We start from the raw sequence: 16,537 nt of genomic DNA, 5'->3' as shown, positions 1-16,537 counted from the left end.
TGGACAACAATGATGTCCATGGCAGAGTTGAAATGAAGAAAATGCTACTATAAGAACCTTATGTTGCCTCCAGGCTTTGATGGAAACTTAGGAGCCTACAAAGTGAATTTTATGAAATGCTGTAAAAATCTTTAACGTTTGAAAGCAGGACTTTTTAATGTTCAAAGCCCAACAGCTTGGGAAGAAGAAACACACTGACTCCAAGCCACAAAATGGAATGGCAATTAAAGGCTCTAATTTGGCAGAGGTTGGCAGGGATGTTTCTAATAGACGGGCTGCACCACAAGCTGCTGAATAAAACAAAGAGCAGCAGCCTGGCCAGATACTTGAAAACTGAGAACTGTTCAGCAAACGATTTATGGGCCCAGTGGACAGAATGAAAATTTTGGTTGAATGTGTGAAGTGTATGCACAGTTTGTATGTGTGTCTAAGGGTGCTGTTTGCAAAGAGCTCAGATGGAAATGGACAAACACCAACACACACATCAGCACTTAGCATTCAAGCACTGACATCACTGTTCGGAGCAGATAATTGCCTGAACTCTACTGATGGAGCCTGTCAGCGGAAATCCCCAGAATAAAACCAAAAAGGTCCACGGCATGCTCACCACGGCTCATGAGCCAATTTGGCTGCGATGAATCTGACTCCATACAGGGGCCCAAAGGTTACTGTGTTTAAATGTGGATGTTTTTACCACTGATTTACACTGGTAAACTCCACAGAAAGCTGTATTCAGTGATGCAGGTGTGACAAGAAACTCAGTGGAATCCTTATCCTTTTGGCTCATTCATAAATAAATATGTGTGTTCTGAAAGTTTGATAATACAGTTTTAGAATTAGAATTTATATTCTCAAGATTAAGATTATTATTATACTGTATTTAAATTGTTTATACATGCTCACCTTCCCTGTACATGCATTGATGGTTCTTTGCAGTTGTCATTCTAACACAATAAATAATGTGTTTAGTAACCAAAACCTCCAATTCATTTCAATAATAAGAAATTATGAAACTGTTTTGTTTTTTTTGTTTTTTTTTTACAAACTCTGTAGTGTATCATTCACATTTAAATCCTAATGATTTTCTCCTTGACTACTCATTCAACCAAAACTAATAACTCCTTAGCTGTTCAGCACGCCAGTGGTGCCTATTTAGCAGCAGATGCCACATTAAATGCACCTCTACTGTTTCTGACAGTAGCAATCTGGAGATCAGATTAGAAGGTGTGCCCTTTATCAGTAGGCAATCCTTTAAAGAGCTCAGTGCGTGGGCCTTGCCTGGATCAGTAAAGCACCCGCTCAAAATTGCCCACTCTACGTTCTGCTATAATCCTATTTGCTGTTAAGTATTCGTGCCAAGCCAGAGTCAAACTTTCAGCCACAGTGAAAAGAAAACCACAAAGGATTAGTTTTTTTATTCCTTGATGTGATAACAAGGGGTAGGTAAACATGCACTAATGGTGGTGTAAAAATCAGGGTTCAAGTGAAGTGAAATGACAGTTACAAAAACCAGGCCTTAATCTTCTCATTACGGCATAGCAGTCACACCAGCTGGCAGCAGCAGATCACTGCAGCAGCAGGAGAGTCATTGATACATACAGTATGAGAGCTAGAGAGAAAAACACAGATGCCTGACTCGATGAAGACACTCGATCTAAATAGCCATGAAATGGTTCCTCAAGCTGGCTAAAAGGAAAAAAATGCCTTAAAAAACAGGGAGAGAGGACAAGGGTGGACAGAGTGATGCTGCGAGGGAGATGAAGATAGGAGAGAATGGAGGGACTAACAGGAGGGGTTGGATCTAGCTGGTTTGCAAAGAGATTTTCATGGGCCCGAAGCATCCTTTACAAGCCTTTACCATGTCAGATTAAATCAGCGTCACTGCCAGCTCCTTCCCCTCACCATACACTTATGGACACACCAATGCAACTGCACAAAAGACCAACACACTACTCTGTACACAAACACACACACCTTGAAAAATGAAATGCTGTCCTTGAACCTTGACTCATCTCCCCCTTTATTCAGCAGCCCCTGTAGTCCAATTTCACAGCAGCAGCTTAGCAAAGGCACACACATACAGCCCCTGTGTTAAACATGGACATGAGGTACAGTAAGCATGTTTGGTGGCTGCTGAGAGTGACAGGCAGGCCAATCTCTAAGCTCCCAAAGGATCTGTCACAAATACCGTCCATCATCATACACCCATCTCTTTCTATTCCACATTTCTTCCTTTGGCATCATGTGTGGTCCGATTCAACTATATTTCTCTCTCTCTCTGATGATAAGTGCTATGTTTTCCTGAAGAGGAACACACTAGAAAAGCTGCAGCTTCCCCTCTGACTGATTGCCTGCCTGAGGATAGCCACAGTACAACGCAGATATTGTATTTTAGGTTAATCTGATGTCTTGACTCTACAAACACGCACTGAGGATTTGGCATTGAGCCACATTCTTTGGGTTTTAAAGCTATGTTTAAAAGTAATTATAACAAGCAAAAACACTGTCCACCAAAATCAGGGCTTGTGGATCATAACTTTGTATCTCAAAATGAACAAATTAGTAGTACACAAATATAGCCAGTCTATTTTAGTCATTTCGAAATTTGTGGAATAAATTCTTTTTATTCACTTACTAAAAAACTTGAACTGTGGTGTGATATATAGTATCTTAACCCCTATTTCTTTCAACAACCTGATATGATTTAAACCAGAAATGACAGTGCTAACATACACATTACAAATGTTCAAAGTATGGCCAAGGAGAAACAAAATATAAAAATATGACATTATGATGATAAAATTAATGCAAGTGAAACACGGGGTACACAATAGGTAAATGGAAATATCCAGAGTTTTAAAAGAGGGGAGGGATTTAGCTTATATGTAATCATGTCCATGTGCTGTGTGAAGAAAATTCAGCAACTTTTTTTATTCCAATATTGGAAATTGTGACATCCTCAGTCAGTCTATAAGGTCTTAAGTAAGCAGTTTACAGTTAGCTTTCTCTGTAAACCTGATTTCTTAAAAGAAAAGCTGGTTTCTGAAACTGAGATAATGATTAGGGAAACCTGGTTTCCCCAGGTAGATTTCTATCAGAGAACACTGATTTCTTAGCGCGTAACCAGGTTTCTAATTGTCTTACAGGAACATGTGGCTGAGTGAAAGCCTGAATAAAAAGAGAGCTCATTAATGGGGCGATGCTGTCTCGTTTCTAAAATAAAAAAGTCTGCTTAAATTACGAGAGAAATTTAATAATTTAATAATTTAACACAAAGACCCGAACAGATTACTCTTCTGCATCATGTATACACAGATTTCCAGTAACCAGATATACTGTTTAGATTCTGTTCCTGCTAATTAAAATCTAGTAAGTGGTAGTTTTGAATAGCCTGTAAATTTATTACAAAGTGTTATAAATGCATATTAGATAGAGAAATAACTGCAGTACTTTCCAGTAATTGCCAGTCAAAAGCAGAGACATTTGACTATAGAAGATGGTGCACCTTGTAGCTCTCAGAGCAGTCAGTATGTTCAATTTCTTACCTCTGACCATCCGGAGAGGTAAGAATGAACTTTTTATACAACAGTGGAGGACCACATGCTGTCAAATCCGTGGTCTGGGACCATCCAGTATCCACGGGTATTCACCCTGGGGCAGCTTTTCACAAAGTATTCAGCTGCCATCCACTGGCAACGCCAGCAGCAGCAGAGGAGCATGCAGTGTTTTTAATAAAGTCTTCAAGGAGCCAAAAGCTTCTGTGCAGCCTGAATTAATTTACTTGGAAAATCACATGTCCTATCTCAATATTGTGTTAAATTACACGGGACAATAATAGATTCCTTCATTCACCAGAGGGGAAAGTCTTTCCTGACTTTGTTGAGCAGTGTTTTCAGCAGTAAAAAGGGAAAAGTACTCCTGACTTTAAAGTTAAGGGGAAGTGAATAGGTTGATTATAATACACAGTGGAGTCCTCTTGTCTTCATGGTATATCTACCAGAAACTTTGGAAAAAACACACAATAAAGTTAAAGCAGTCCATGTAATTTGATGCCATGTTTCTGCCCAGTGACTGCTGGGACATGGTCTAGCCCCCCTTCAAAGACGCTAAATGTGAGGAAAAAAGAGAATAAATGTCACTTGTGGCAAAGTTGTACTTGCTATTATCTGGCCAGGTTAATCAGCTAACTGAACCTGCTAAACAGGAACCACACCAACTCCTCAAGCCTCCACTGCAACAGAATAATTTTAAAGGTTTACTTTTCAACTACCTTTAAATAGCAGGGATGTTCTTAAAAGAAATGAAAAGCAACAAAGGATAAGCTCAGTTTACTCTAGCATTTATGGGAAAAGACACAACATATATTGTAAATAGGGACAAGATAAGTGAATTAGGCCTTTGGAAATACATGCATTTGTCCATAAATTTAAAATAGATCACCTTCAGAGAAATGAACAGACACAAACTATTTTAACATCTCATTCAATAGTTTTCATACACAATGTGATTATTAAAAACATTTTGGGGAGTGTAGAGTGAAAAAAGTGTGTGTGATTAAGTTAATGACTTAGAAAACGTGACGTTCAGTAGGTTAAAGCTACTCCCAAACTCTCAAAGACTGCTGTTCACCTCAAACATTTGCTATGCTAATCAGTGGAGATGAAATCTCAACTAGATCCTGCTTATTGGTCTGAAACTAACCCCTGGAAACACCAAGATATAACCCCCAGCCCGAGGGGAGCTTGTCTTTTTGCTTTTGTCATACAGCCTAGAAAGAGTGACACCACAGTCACCCCAGCTTTAGCTGAATTCTGAACTTAATATCACCACAGAGAGAGAAGGAAAAAAGTGGCTCATTACCTCAAATATACACACACACGCTGAATTAGGGCTTTGTGTATATAGAAAGTAAAATAAAGAGGATACAACTGTAAAGGAGGGTAAATACAATGCACTATATATAAACACTGACTGAAATTCATTCTGGGAAAAGTATTACAGTATACCATTTTAATTAATTGTTTCATAAGTAAAACTGGAACTGGAGCTAGAGCTCACTGAGAAGTTCTCATACAGATTTGAGCAAGTTTGATGCTGATTCTGGAGCTGGCCTCAGACTGCTGCTGGCTGCATCCCAGGACTATCTCTGCTTCACTGGCATATCTCCACTGGACTCTAAAGCTATAAAGGGCTTGCAGACCAGAGGGGGCTAACTAGATCCTTTCATAGCCGCCTTTAACTGCTGCGTAGCACAGCTAGCTCACATCCTCATTGAGTGGTTTATCTATAGCTACTGCACAAACTCTTGTCCAGTAGCAGATGTAGACACGTCACCCGTCATCACAAATTCAAGATTCATGTATTTACCTTATGTCATCATTTAAACACTATGTATTTAATGCTGTCTGGAAACACTAACAGATGATCAGGAAAATTGCTTCAAGTTCAGGATGCAGACTTTAGGGACAGTCCAGGTCATATACAGTGTCACAGAAAAATGTTCTCATTGCTCTCACATTACTATGCCTGTATTATCTGCTCCCATGACTCTAAACCCATTATTCAATTTTACAGGCATTTTCTGATTCAAAACTTCGTGGAAAATCAAATTAGACCACCCTTCATCTGAAACAAGCTAATCAAATTGGAGAGAAGCTCCTTGATAAAGATGTCACCATGGAAAATGGGTACATCATCATACAGCTGAGAGGCGTAACTGAAATCAAATTTAATCAGCAAGCCTTTCTTCCTCCTGAGAACTCCATCTCCAAACGCGCCTCATGAAGAAATAACACTGAATTAATTACTGTGATTAACATGGAGACTGACTAACATGATGTAGTCAGTCTGTATGCATCTCTATCACCCAGGATTTGACATGTCTCTGGGAGACTCTGAAGGAATGAGGATGGCGACAGTGATGTGGTCGTCAATTCAATGGTTCGATGCAGCTGCTAGTCTTTCCAATCAGTCAGCAAACATGTTTTTCCACCATCAAGCCAAGTCAAGTGTTCAAGATCCAATCACGTTTTTAGTCCTTGACATCAACTGTATTCTCACCTATTTCCATTTTCTCCTTCTGTCATTTCCTTTAGCCTATTTCTTTCTAACCAGTGTGTGATGAGGCCATTTCTTCTACTCCCTGTGGGCCCTGCGCTGATAGGTGACGGGGGGAGGGCCATTGTAGCCGGAGGCTGGTTGAACCTTCTCTCAGAGTGTGAGGCTGTTTAACCTGAAGAGGGGAGCCTACCTAACTAAGAATTCAGCCATTTTCACTCACACAATATGACACTACAGTACATTCACACCCAAAAGACTTCCCTGTCACATGGAACAAATTTTATGATTTTGTAACACATTTCAGCGAGCTCCAATGCTCTCTTTTGGTTAGGACACAAACACGAGAGTAATGAAGGTAAAAGTGCAGTGATGGAAATAATAATGTTGCCATGTGTTTGATGGGTTGGTGCCAAATACAGAAAGCTGCTAGTGGTGTGAGGAGAATGCATCTTTTCAGAAACAATGACAAACATCAAAGATGGTCCCTTTTGTGTAACTATGCAGCCCTTTAAAAATGTCACACCACGAACATAAAGCTAACAGATAGCCTCCACTGTCCAGCAACACTGTCCCATAGGGGACTGCTGAATATCACCTCCATGTTGTCTTCACAAAAAATAGAGCAAGGCCAATGTGACGTATACATTTCGTGAAAGCCGCAAACATAGCTGAAAGGGATGCAGGGATGCATTCATAAAACACACACACACACACACAGTGTTACTCAAGGGAGGCCTCTCTCCTGCTTGCTTACACCCCTGTTCATCGTCTTTGTCTGCTGTTTCCATGGCAACGTGCCGCCTCACTCTGCAGCATATCGATAAAATGGGATGAGAAGTGTAGAAAATAGCAGGAGAGTTATTTCTGCTCATTAGGTGCTCAGTGTGGCAGCAAGAGACAGAGCCTGCTCACATCCTTAATATCCTTTCACACATGGACTGTAGTCAAGACTGAAGTGGCACCAAGACCAGTCCTGCAGTCAATATTGAGACTCAGTACTGACTGCCTTTTATCATGACTAGAAGCAGAAATTAATGTTTACTTTTGGGGGTTAATATGGGTTTTTAATATAAGGCTAACACTGCTGAAGTCCATTGTGGAAAGTCAAGGACTCCAAAGAGTCACAGTAAACACCTCACAGTAAACACCACTAAAAGTGTATTTTATTGTGTACTGATGTATGGGGACACTCAGCAGTATTATATAAAAAAAATTACGCTACATAGTGGGACTATACATAAGATTTTTATGTCACATTTTCTTTGTTACATAAGAAAGCATAAACCGTGTACAGTACATTGGTTTTTTACCTTTAGTGCGACAACGTAAACTCTTGATCCTGTGCTCTAAAAAGCTGAGCAGAGCTTTAATGCTGTAAAGTTTCTCTTTACAAACAGTCATACACAGAGTCACACAGATGGAGGCCAACAAGAAGGAAAAGGAGTGGCTGTCGTGTTTTTATTAGAGACTGAGTGACGTACATGCTGGCCATGTTGTGGTTAGAGGTGTTGCAGCAGTTGCCATACTTTGGGTGGAGGGACCACCAAGAATCCCTGAGTGGGGTCTTCAACAAAATTAAGGATAATATTATTTCACTAATCCATTACTTGAATGTGTTCTATAAAGGGGAAGGGACACAATGAAATACAAACAAAGATTCTACTTTTGTTAACCTTTTTCCTGCATTTTACAAGCATTGTAAAAACTTACTTGAGTTACTTGAGTAAATGTCATGCTGCATTATGAGATGGACATAAAATTTGGGAGGCAAAGATCATTTACACAGGGTCGCCACTGCGGATCATTGTCTGCATGTTGATTTGGCACAGTTAAACTATAAAAAATTTACAAATTATTTAATTAATTTTCTTTTATTGGAACACAAGACCAAGACTGTCCTCCTGTGATATTTCACAGAGTAGTTGGTTTGTTCCAGGCGGCTAAAATGAGCAAGATACGTGTTGCCATTTGACTACATCTAGCAGCTGTAGTAACAGCATTTAGACACTCCAAACTTTGTCAGGAGGAAGGTTGTGGTGGTGGATGGGTCACAAAACATAGAGGATTGGAATTCGAGTTCAGCGTAAAACAACAGTTGTTGTTGCCACGACATTCACGTGACGCAATAAAGCGACAATATTATCAAATCATGCACTCCAGCCTGCGCCACTCGCATAAACATGTTTAGCTGATGAAGTTCCCTTTAACAACAGTAGTGCAGAGAGGGGAACCCAGGTGAGTGCAACAAGGAAGAGTAAATTAAGGACACACGAGACAGGAAGTAAGTAAGTAAGTAAGTAAATAAAATTTATTTTATATAGCACCTTTCACAGATAAAATCACAAAGTGCTTTACAAAATGTAAAAAAGAGAAGCCAATAGAGACAATAAAACTTCAAATATAAAGAAGATAGAAGCGTAGACCAAGCCTTCTACACAGTTTACAATTAGTCTCACTGAATTGATCTCAGTGCAAACAGTGGTCTCCCTGTCTCATAGAAGAGCTGGACTAACACACAAATTATCTGAAGAAAGCTGAGCTGTTCCTCTGTGATTATCATTCTCAGCAATTAGTCATATTCAGTTTCATTTTATTGAAAGTTAATAAGTATTTGATTCGTGTTTTCCTTTTTTCATCACACACTCGGGAGTCATTTCTCTGCAACAGCTGGCACTGTACGTATGACACAGTGATTAATGGTGTAGGAGCCCTGGGGTAGAATGGAAACCAGTCTTGGCAACATGCCATGGCATCACATGAGTGTAAAAACTAACAGGCAGACACACACACATACACAAAATAAGAGCCTATACATGGTCCAGACACATTTACTTATTTATATTAGGCCCATGACGCAAAATAGAGACCTAATTTCCGTAAAATGTCCCCAAAACCTCTAATGGAAGGCTGTGAGGTGGGAGGGAGAGAAGCCACATAAAGAGAATCAACCAGCGTAACAACTTCAGTTCCACTTGCGCTATTTTCCATTTCAACCATATAGCTAAACATCTGGTGTTCAACACCCTCATCCTCCTCCGCGTCTTTCTTCTCCAATTAGGCTGCTTCCTTCTCCACTATGTCACTAACAGCATCACTTCAACAGCGGTGCAAGAGGTTCTCACTTCTCCTTCACCCATTAGACCTGCTCAATGAGTAGAAGGACGTCTTAACCTAGTTTTACTCTAAGTAGATTTAGATTAACATTGGTTCTTTTAAAGAGGATGGTCAATGATGAAAATATTCTGAATACATACCTTAATACCAGGATGGAAAGTATTTTACATGCTTTGCATCACTCACCACGTGCAACAGTGACACCACAGTGTTTTAATAGCAGAGGTCACTACTACATCACATGGTGAGAAGACAAACCACTGGATTTGAACAATCACAAAACCACAATATAAATGTGACTATAGTAGACACCTGACACTTTTACAGATTTAAGACTATTTTAAATTACTTCAAATACTATTACACTGAATTGAAAATGAAATATGCAAAGAAATATCATCTGGTTCTGTTGCCAAGCATGTTCAAATTGAGTTCATGACATTGTGTCAGCCTCAGAGGGTCAGCTACTTACATAACCAGCAAAGAGGCAATGAACAACTCTTCCAGAAACTAAAGGCATGTCCTCTGTGGAGGCCCAGGACAGGCGTTCTTTCCCAGGCTGGCACTACTCAGCGACTCCTGCCAGAAAAGCTTCATTCACGGATAACAACGTGTATAAATAGAACTTAGAGTAACAAGGCATCAGAGGTGCAGTAAGAGGCACAGAAGAGACAAGACAAGCACAGCATGAAGACATTAGGTATCGAGCTAAATAAACTGAGTAACTCCTAATTTTTCCAACAAAATGGACACAGTGAACTATGTCTATTCTAAAGTACTTAGTCCTGCCATAAAACACAGGCCAGTGCTTTGCTTGGCTGCTGTTGCAGTGCACACAGCTCTGCTGTGAATGATGGACTTATTTGGTTGTTCTGGTACCAGTCGTAAGTGCCAACAAAAGCAATAAGGCAACACAAGGAGTTAATGATGCTGAAAACTGTCGTAGCCGGAGAAGCTGAATGCAAATAAACTGTAATAGTGAGAAAGAGAAAGAGTGGATGCAAACTTTCATCACATTAGCTGCTGATTTAAAGGCAGCATGGCAACAGTGTTTAGGACAAAGTGGCCTGCTCAGTAAACAGAGAGGCATGTGGGTTGGACCCCCCCCAAGGGTTTGAGAGACCACCAGCAAAGAAAAACACAACATAACAGATGACAGACTGGTGCAGCCGGAAAACTGGAATCAGTGGAAATGACAAAGCCAGACCTTACAGTTGTATTAAGGTGACACTGAAATGTTGGACAAAGTAGGTAAGAGAAAGAAGGATGATAATTAAAAAAATTAGAAAAATATTAAAGAGAAAAAATGATGAATCACACGAGTTTATTATAAAACAGAAGTCCTGAGATACTCCTTAACAAGTACAGAGCCAAATGAGTTTTTAGTGAAAGACTAGTTTGCTTTCATGCACTTGCACTTATAGGAACTGAGTTGAATTTTCTGAGTCTGACGCTGACATCCATGACAAAAGAAAGACAGCAGGAGGTCCCTACTGTTTCTTACACTAATTTTAACTGTGCATTAGAGACACACTTCTGAGCTGTCCCACACATGAGATAGTTTTTTTAATGAAGTTACAGACCCATACAGCACATCTGCAAACAGCCTCTGCAATGCAAATACTTTTGAGTTTGATCACAGTAAAACTGCCCTTCCAGTGACAGAAAGAGTGAGAACAGACTATTGAATGAGCTCACAGCAGACAGGTGTACCTCATGCGACCTCACAGATGACCCTCGGGTATCTGAGGGTATCGGGTATATGTCCCTTCTGTATAACTGCAATAATAATAATGTTTGTGGGGCTAAAGTACAGAATATCAAGCTGAAAACCTCTGACATGCCATCCGTGTCCAAAGAGCTGTCTATTTTCACATCCAACTAAAACAAAACAATTATAATTTATTCAGAGTCGTGTTCGTGTCCACCTGATCCATGCAAATCAGGTATTCACTCTCCTATTTTTCACTAGTCTATTTCCGCTAACTCCTGAGAAATCCTTTAAAATCTGCAGTTTGCTGCTGCATGAAATTAAAGTGTTGCAACTGAAAATGTGACATACAGTGCATCCACAAAGTATTTCCATTAACCTTTTCCACATTTTATTAGGTTACAGCCTTTTTACAGATCAAATTAATTATTTTCCTCAAACTTCTACAAACAATACCCCATAATGACAACAAGACGTTTCTTTGAAATCTTTGTAAATTTACAAAAAAATAAAATAATAATCACATGTACATAAGTATTCACTGCCTTTACTTAATATTTTGTTGAAGCACCTTTAGTATCAATTATAGCCTCAGGTCTTTTTGAGCATGAGGCTACAAGCTCTGCACAACTATTTTTGGGCAGTTTCTCCCATTCTTTTTTCAGTACCTCTCAAGCTCCATCAGGTTGGATGGGGAGCATCGGTGCACAGCCATTTTCAGATCTTTCAGAGATGTTCATTGGGTTCAAGTCTGGGCTCTGGCTGGGCCACACAAGGACATTCACAGAGTTTTCCCGTAGCCACTCTTTTGTTATCTTGTCTGTGTGCTTAGGGTCGTTGTCCTGTTGAAAGATGAACTGTCGCCCCAGTATAAGGTCCAGAGTGTTCTGGAACAGGTTTTCATCAATGATGTCTCTGTACATTGCTGAGAGTGTCCTGCACAGATCACATCCGGTCATCTTGTTCTTTTTTCAGAAACATTCTTGTCAGTCTCACAATGGTGGACAGCAGGCATTATCAGTAGAAAGAGGGTGGAGATACACACTAAGCCACTTACGCAATTAGAGGAATAGTTACGCACACCGACCCACTCACACACATACACACACTCACTCTCTAGTTCAAACACATCTTAAACTCTAGCAGATCCTAATAGGCCTTTGAACAAACTAGAAAATAAGTGAACATTTAATGCTGCTGAGTAAAAAAAGAAATATCAGCAGATTCAATTTTCTCGAGAGAGATGTTACCTGAGATTAAGCTGATTCAGCCAGCATCTGTGTAAAAGCCTACACACATACACAAACACACCTCAATCTCCTAAATCTTTTTATCGTTGCCTTAAGCTTTTTGAAAGCTGACCTCCTCTCAGTGACAGCCAAGATTAACCATGAAGCCTTGGTGACTAATCTACAATCTGGCATGTCCTCTGGCCATTTGCTTAAGATAAATTCTGCGGTGCAGCTAGGCCAAGGTAAAGTTTGCTGACAGGGAAAACATTAGACAGGCAGAGAGAGTTTTAAAAGATCAAATTAGGCAAAATAAAAAATATAGACTCATAGAAGCTGGATGCTGTACATTTGATTGCTGAGAGCTAGTGACTGTGCTTACATAAAGAAAAGGGAATATCATTGTTTAACAACATTAGGAACCAACAGATAAACTAACCTTTTGTAAAATATATGAGGGAGGAGAGAGGAGAGTGATTGCTATTCTTTTTATTGACTCCTGAGACATATACAAAGAAACAAAAGTGGATTGTAGTGGCCTCCAGTGGTCAGTGAAAGCAACTGTATTAGTATTCACCATGCCAAATGTAATTTTCCTCAAACAAATAAATATTGTTTCGATAGAAAAAAAATTAAACACATAAAGTCTATAAATTAGTTATAATGGGACACAGGAGAACCTTTTAGAATGCTGTTATAATTATTCATGTAAATCTAAATTGTTCAGAAACATCTGTCCCATTAAAGATGAGCAAACTGTTTAACCACAGACTGTGTGGGTAGGAAAAAACAAAACATAAATCAGGTGTTCCTCACATTGTTTTACGGGGCTTCTGCCTGGCTCAGAGTGGAGCCAGTGAGCTGCAGTCCAAATCAAACATCCCCTTGATGTCAATATGAAGTCTTCTCCAAACAATCTATATTTTGTGATGGTCTAAATCATTGACATTTTAAAGCATGTGTCTTCACCTTTACACCTTGACATCGGTATCTCCTGAAACATCACAACATGTGAAAAAAAGTCCATGGTCCAGCTAAGCTTTGTTCATTAAGATATGTCTGTGCAGCTAGATACTGGCTTTTGTTTTCAGAAAAATCAAATAGGGTCTGATATTTGTATTGTAATGTTTTCAATACTGTACACAATGGGTCACCAGTGGGAAGAAATTAAGGAGTGCTGCTATACAGCATGTCCTCTTTTACACCAATAATCTTCTATTTTTTTCCCTACATTACAGCAGGCAGCAGAAGCAGAGACATTTTTTTTTCAATCCAAAAAACGAATTAAAATTGAAAATCAGAAAGCTGACAGCACCAACAATGAGTGACACCTTGAGTTATTGATTTCAATCATAATGCATCGTCGCATTTAAGCAGATCTAGTCCGGTTTTCCCTTTTATTACAATTAAATTTATCTTAGCAAGTCCACGATACTCCGTATATTCCTGGATTGGGTATTAGAAACAAAAAGCCTTACAGGGCAATAGAATAAAATTCCCTCATTTGCATTAATCCCTCTTAATTAAGACATTAAATATGATCTTCTGCTATAAACACAGAGCACATGAGCAAACATGCATACCCATATTCAATACATCCCTTAAGCATGCATGGTCCGTAATACAATTTCAAGCTACCTAAAGACATGCCTGCTTCGTGTGATTTCACACTCATTGTTTTAGCTGAGATAAAAGATTAACTTCCAGGGAGTCATACCAGCAGAAACAGAAAATTCAACAGAACCTGGCAGGGACTGAGTTGAACAACACATCCGTACATATGACCTATGGCACAATGAAAACTGTTTTTAATCAAGTCCTTATATACAGTAAAGGTATCCAGTCCAGAGTTTATTTTAATGCACTTTACACTTACTCTCACATGAGTTGTTTAAGAATGCTGAATTTGTACCAAGCATGATCCACCACTAGGTGGGAGCAAATAAACTGATAGCTCACTGGATATTAAGTCGCTGAATAAATGCTTGTTTTGTTGTACCTCTGAACATATGTATAATCAACACCTCTGAGTTAACAAAACAACACCAAAGTCTCTAGAAAAAGCACAGAAAATGCTAATTTGGTTCTGAAGTGAGACAGAATGACATGCTTTTGGATTTTGTCTTGTCTGCACAGAATCACATACAAGAGAAATGTTACATGAACTAAAGGTTTGCAGTTAAAATGGATAAATAATATATCAAGCAGAGAGGGTCTCTACACCCACACCCACTCCCAAGACATCAGCATCCCTGCTTCAACAGCAGAGCAGACAGGAGGTGCAATGGGCACTCAGAACTGAATGACACACACACACACACACACACACACACACACACACACACACACAGACACACACACACAGACACACACACACACACACACACACACACACACACACACACACACACAGACCTCGCACAGAGTGAAGAGTCCTATTCTATGTAGTTGAGTGGGTTGGCATAAAGAGAGGTCCTTCCACAAAAAGAGAAGATAACATGGCTTGATCCATTAGGAGGTCTATGGGAAGTACAACAAATGAAAAGAGCTTCCAGAGGAGAGTTGTTCAAGCAGCTCATTACCTCATTTTAACACACACACACACACACACAAATGCACATGACCCCAACAATGACCCCTCTGCCTCTCATGTCAGCGTTCACAGACAAGACAGGTTTTCCTCTGCAGAAAAGAGCCAATTAAAGAGCTCCGATGATGTTTTAGTACCGGTTCACTTGGATAAGCAAGAGACAGAGGAATTGTAAGCAAGAGAGAGGGAGAGCGAGATGGAGGGGAAATCAAGGTAGTCTTGGAAACCTGAACCCAGAGGGACAGAGGGCATTCTGGGAGTTCTAACTCTCACGTGACTTTATATACACCCTCGTTAGCTTCCTTCTACTCAACTATATTGCCAGAGTGTATATGTACTCTAGACTGTATACTGTATGTCTAACACTTCTGGAATCACTTGGTTTTCTTTGATCACTCCTAAATTATGCTCCAATCATTGTCACAAATAAAAAAATAAGCTAATAACATGAAAACAATTGAAATCTTTTCTGCATTTACTGAACAAACCCAGTCAACAGTCACATTGCTGATAAAAAACACAGGTGCACCTTTGGATTTAATAAGTTGTCAAACCTCCTTTGGCACCAATAACCTCCTCCAGTTGCTCTGGATCTGATCTTCACATTGTTCAGGAAGATTTCTTCCATTCTTCCTCATAAAACAGCTGTAGCTCAGACAGACTGCAGCTCAGTGTGGGTTTGATATAAGGGCTATATGAGCAGAGCATTTACATATTTTTAGAATGTCTGACATAACTGGGATGTTTGTTTTTATGTGTCCATGCGGTTTGTAGTGCTGCTTGTTCTTCCCAAACAATTCAGCCGTTTCATTAATGCTCAGAACATTTTCCCATGTGATTATTGGTCATCGGATTGTGACTTCAAATGCTGACCTGCTGTGTTACTGTGATTCAGTGGTGCTAACTCCCAACCAGAGGTGGTGAATATAAAAAATGACAGCAAAAATTGACATTTATGGGGGGAGTAAATGTGAGGGGTCCTAAGGATACAGTACAGAAGGTTAACTGACCACTGCTGCCTTTCCCCTGGGAATAAAAAGGGCACATAGGGTCTGATCTAATCACACCATTACTGGCCTCCCAGTGCCTCAGGGAAGTGGAGCAACACAAGTACACAGGCACATACAATAGGGTAATTAAGTTTTATTGCACCAGAGAATCAGGAACCAAAGTGCTGGAGAAGGAGGGGCTAAATTGTAGTTTAATGATTAAAGATTGTATTGCCCTTTCTTCTGCTGTCTGGCTCAACTATCAGCAATATGTTTTTTTCCTTTCACCACAGCTTTCCCCTCCATTTCCTGTGGTCTAATCTTCATCTCTCCAATTTTCCAACTATAGACCTGTGTATAATCTGCTGTTTTATGTACATATTTTAATGAGACAATATGTTTGTTTTTTCTCTCCATTTATTGTAACATTATTTTAACATTCTCCTCTCTCACCTTAGAAGCTTTACATTGTTTTTTTCCTTACATTTCACCTGTACTGCACCAACACTGAATTTCATATGAACAGCTACAGTACTACGCCAAAGTGTACCACACTCCTTTTCAGGCCCAAACCCAAATGAACACATAAATCTTATATTAACATGTTGTCTACACATGTGAAGAGATGAGATTCAAACAGAGCTACAAACAGCACATAATTATGAAAATGTGCCAAAGAAGATGCACTGAATTTTTTCATGATTACAGGCAAGCAGATAGCTTATGCTGCTGCTGTATGTTGTATCTCATCCCTGATCACTTTGAGCAGCAATGACTTCATGACTTTCTTTATGAATAAAATCTTAGCTATTAGAGAACGAATTCACCAGATCCTCCCCCCAAA

The 16,537-nt window shown here is 39.6% G+C and overlaps 1 protein-coding gene across 3 annotated transcripts in view; it reads right to left on the bottom strand.

The window, feature by feature from the left end:
* Positions 1-16,537, bottom strand: part of nav2a (neuron navigator 2a) — a 174,336-nt gene that overhangs the window by 103,146 nt on the left and 54,653 nt on the right. The gene's annotated exons all lie outside the window — the stretch shown is intronic.

This window comes from Channa argus, chromosome 2 (assembly GCF_033026475.1).
Source record: "Channa argus isolate prfri chromosome 2, Channa argus male v1.0, whole genome shotgun sequence".
NCBI classification, from domain to species: domain Eukaryota; kingdom Metazoa; phylum Chordata; class Actinopteri; order Anabantiformes; family Channidae; genus Channa; species Channa argus.
This window is presented reverse-complemented; position numbering and strand designations above follow the sequence as displayed.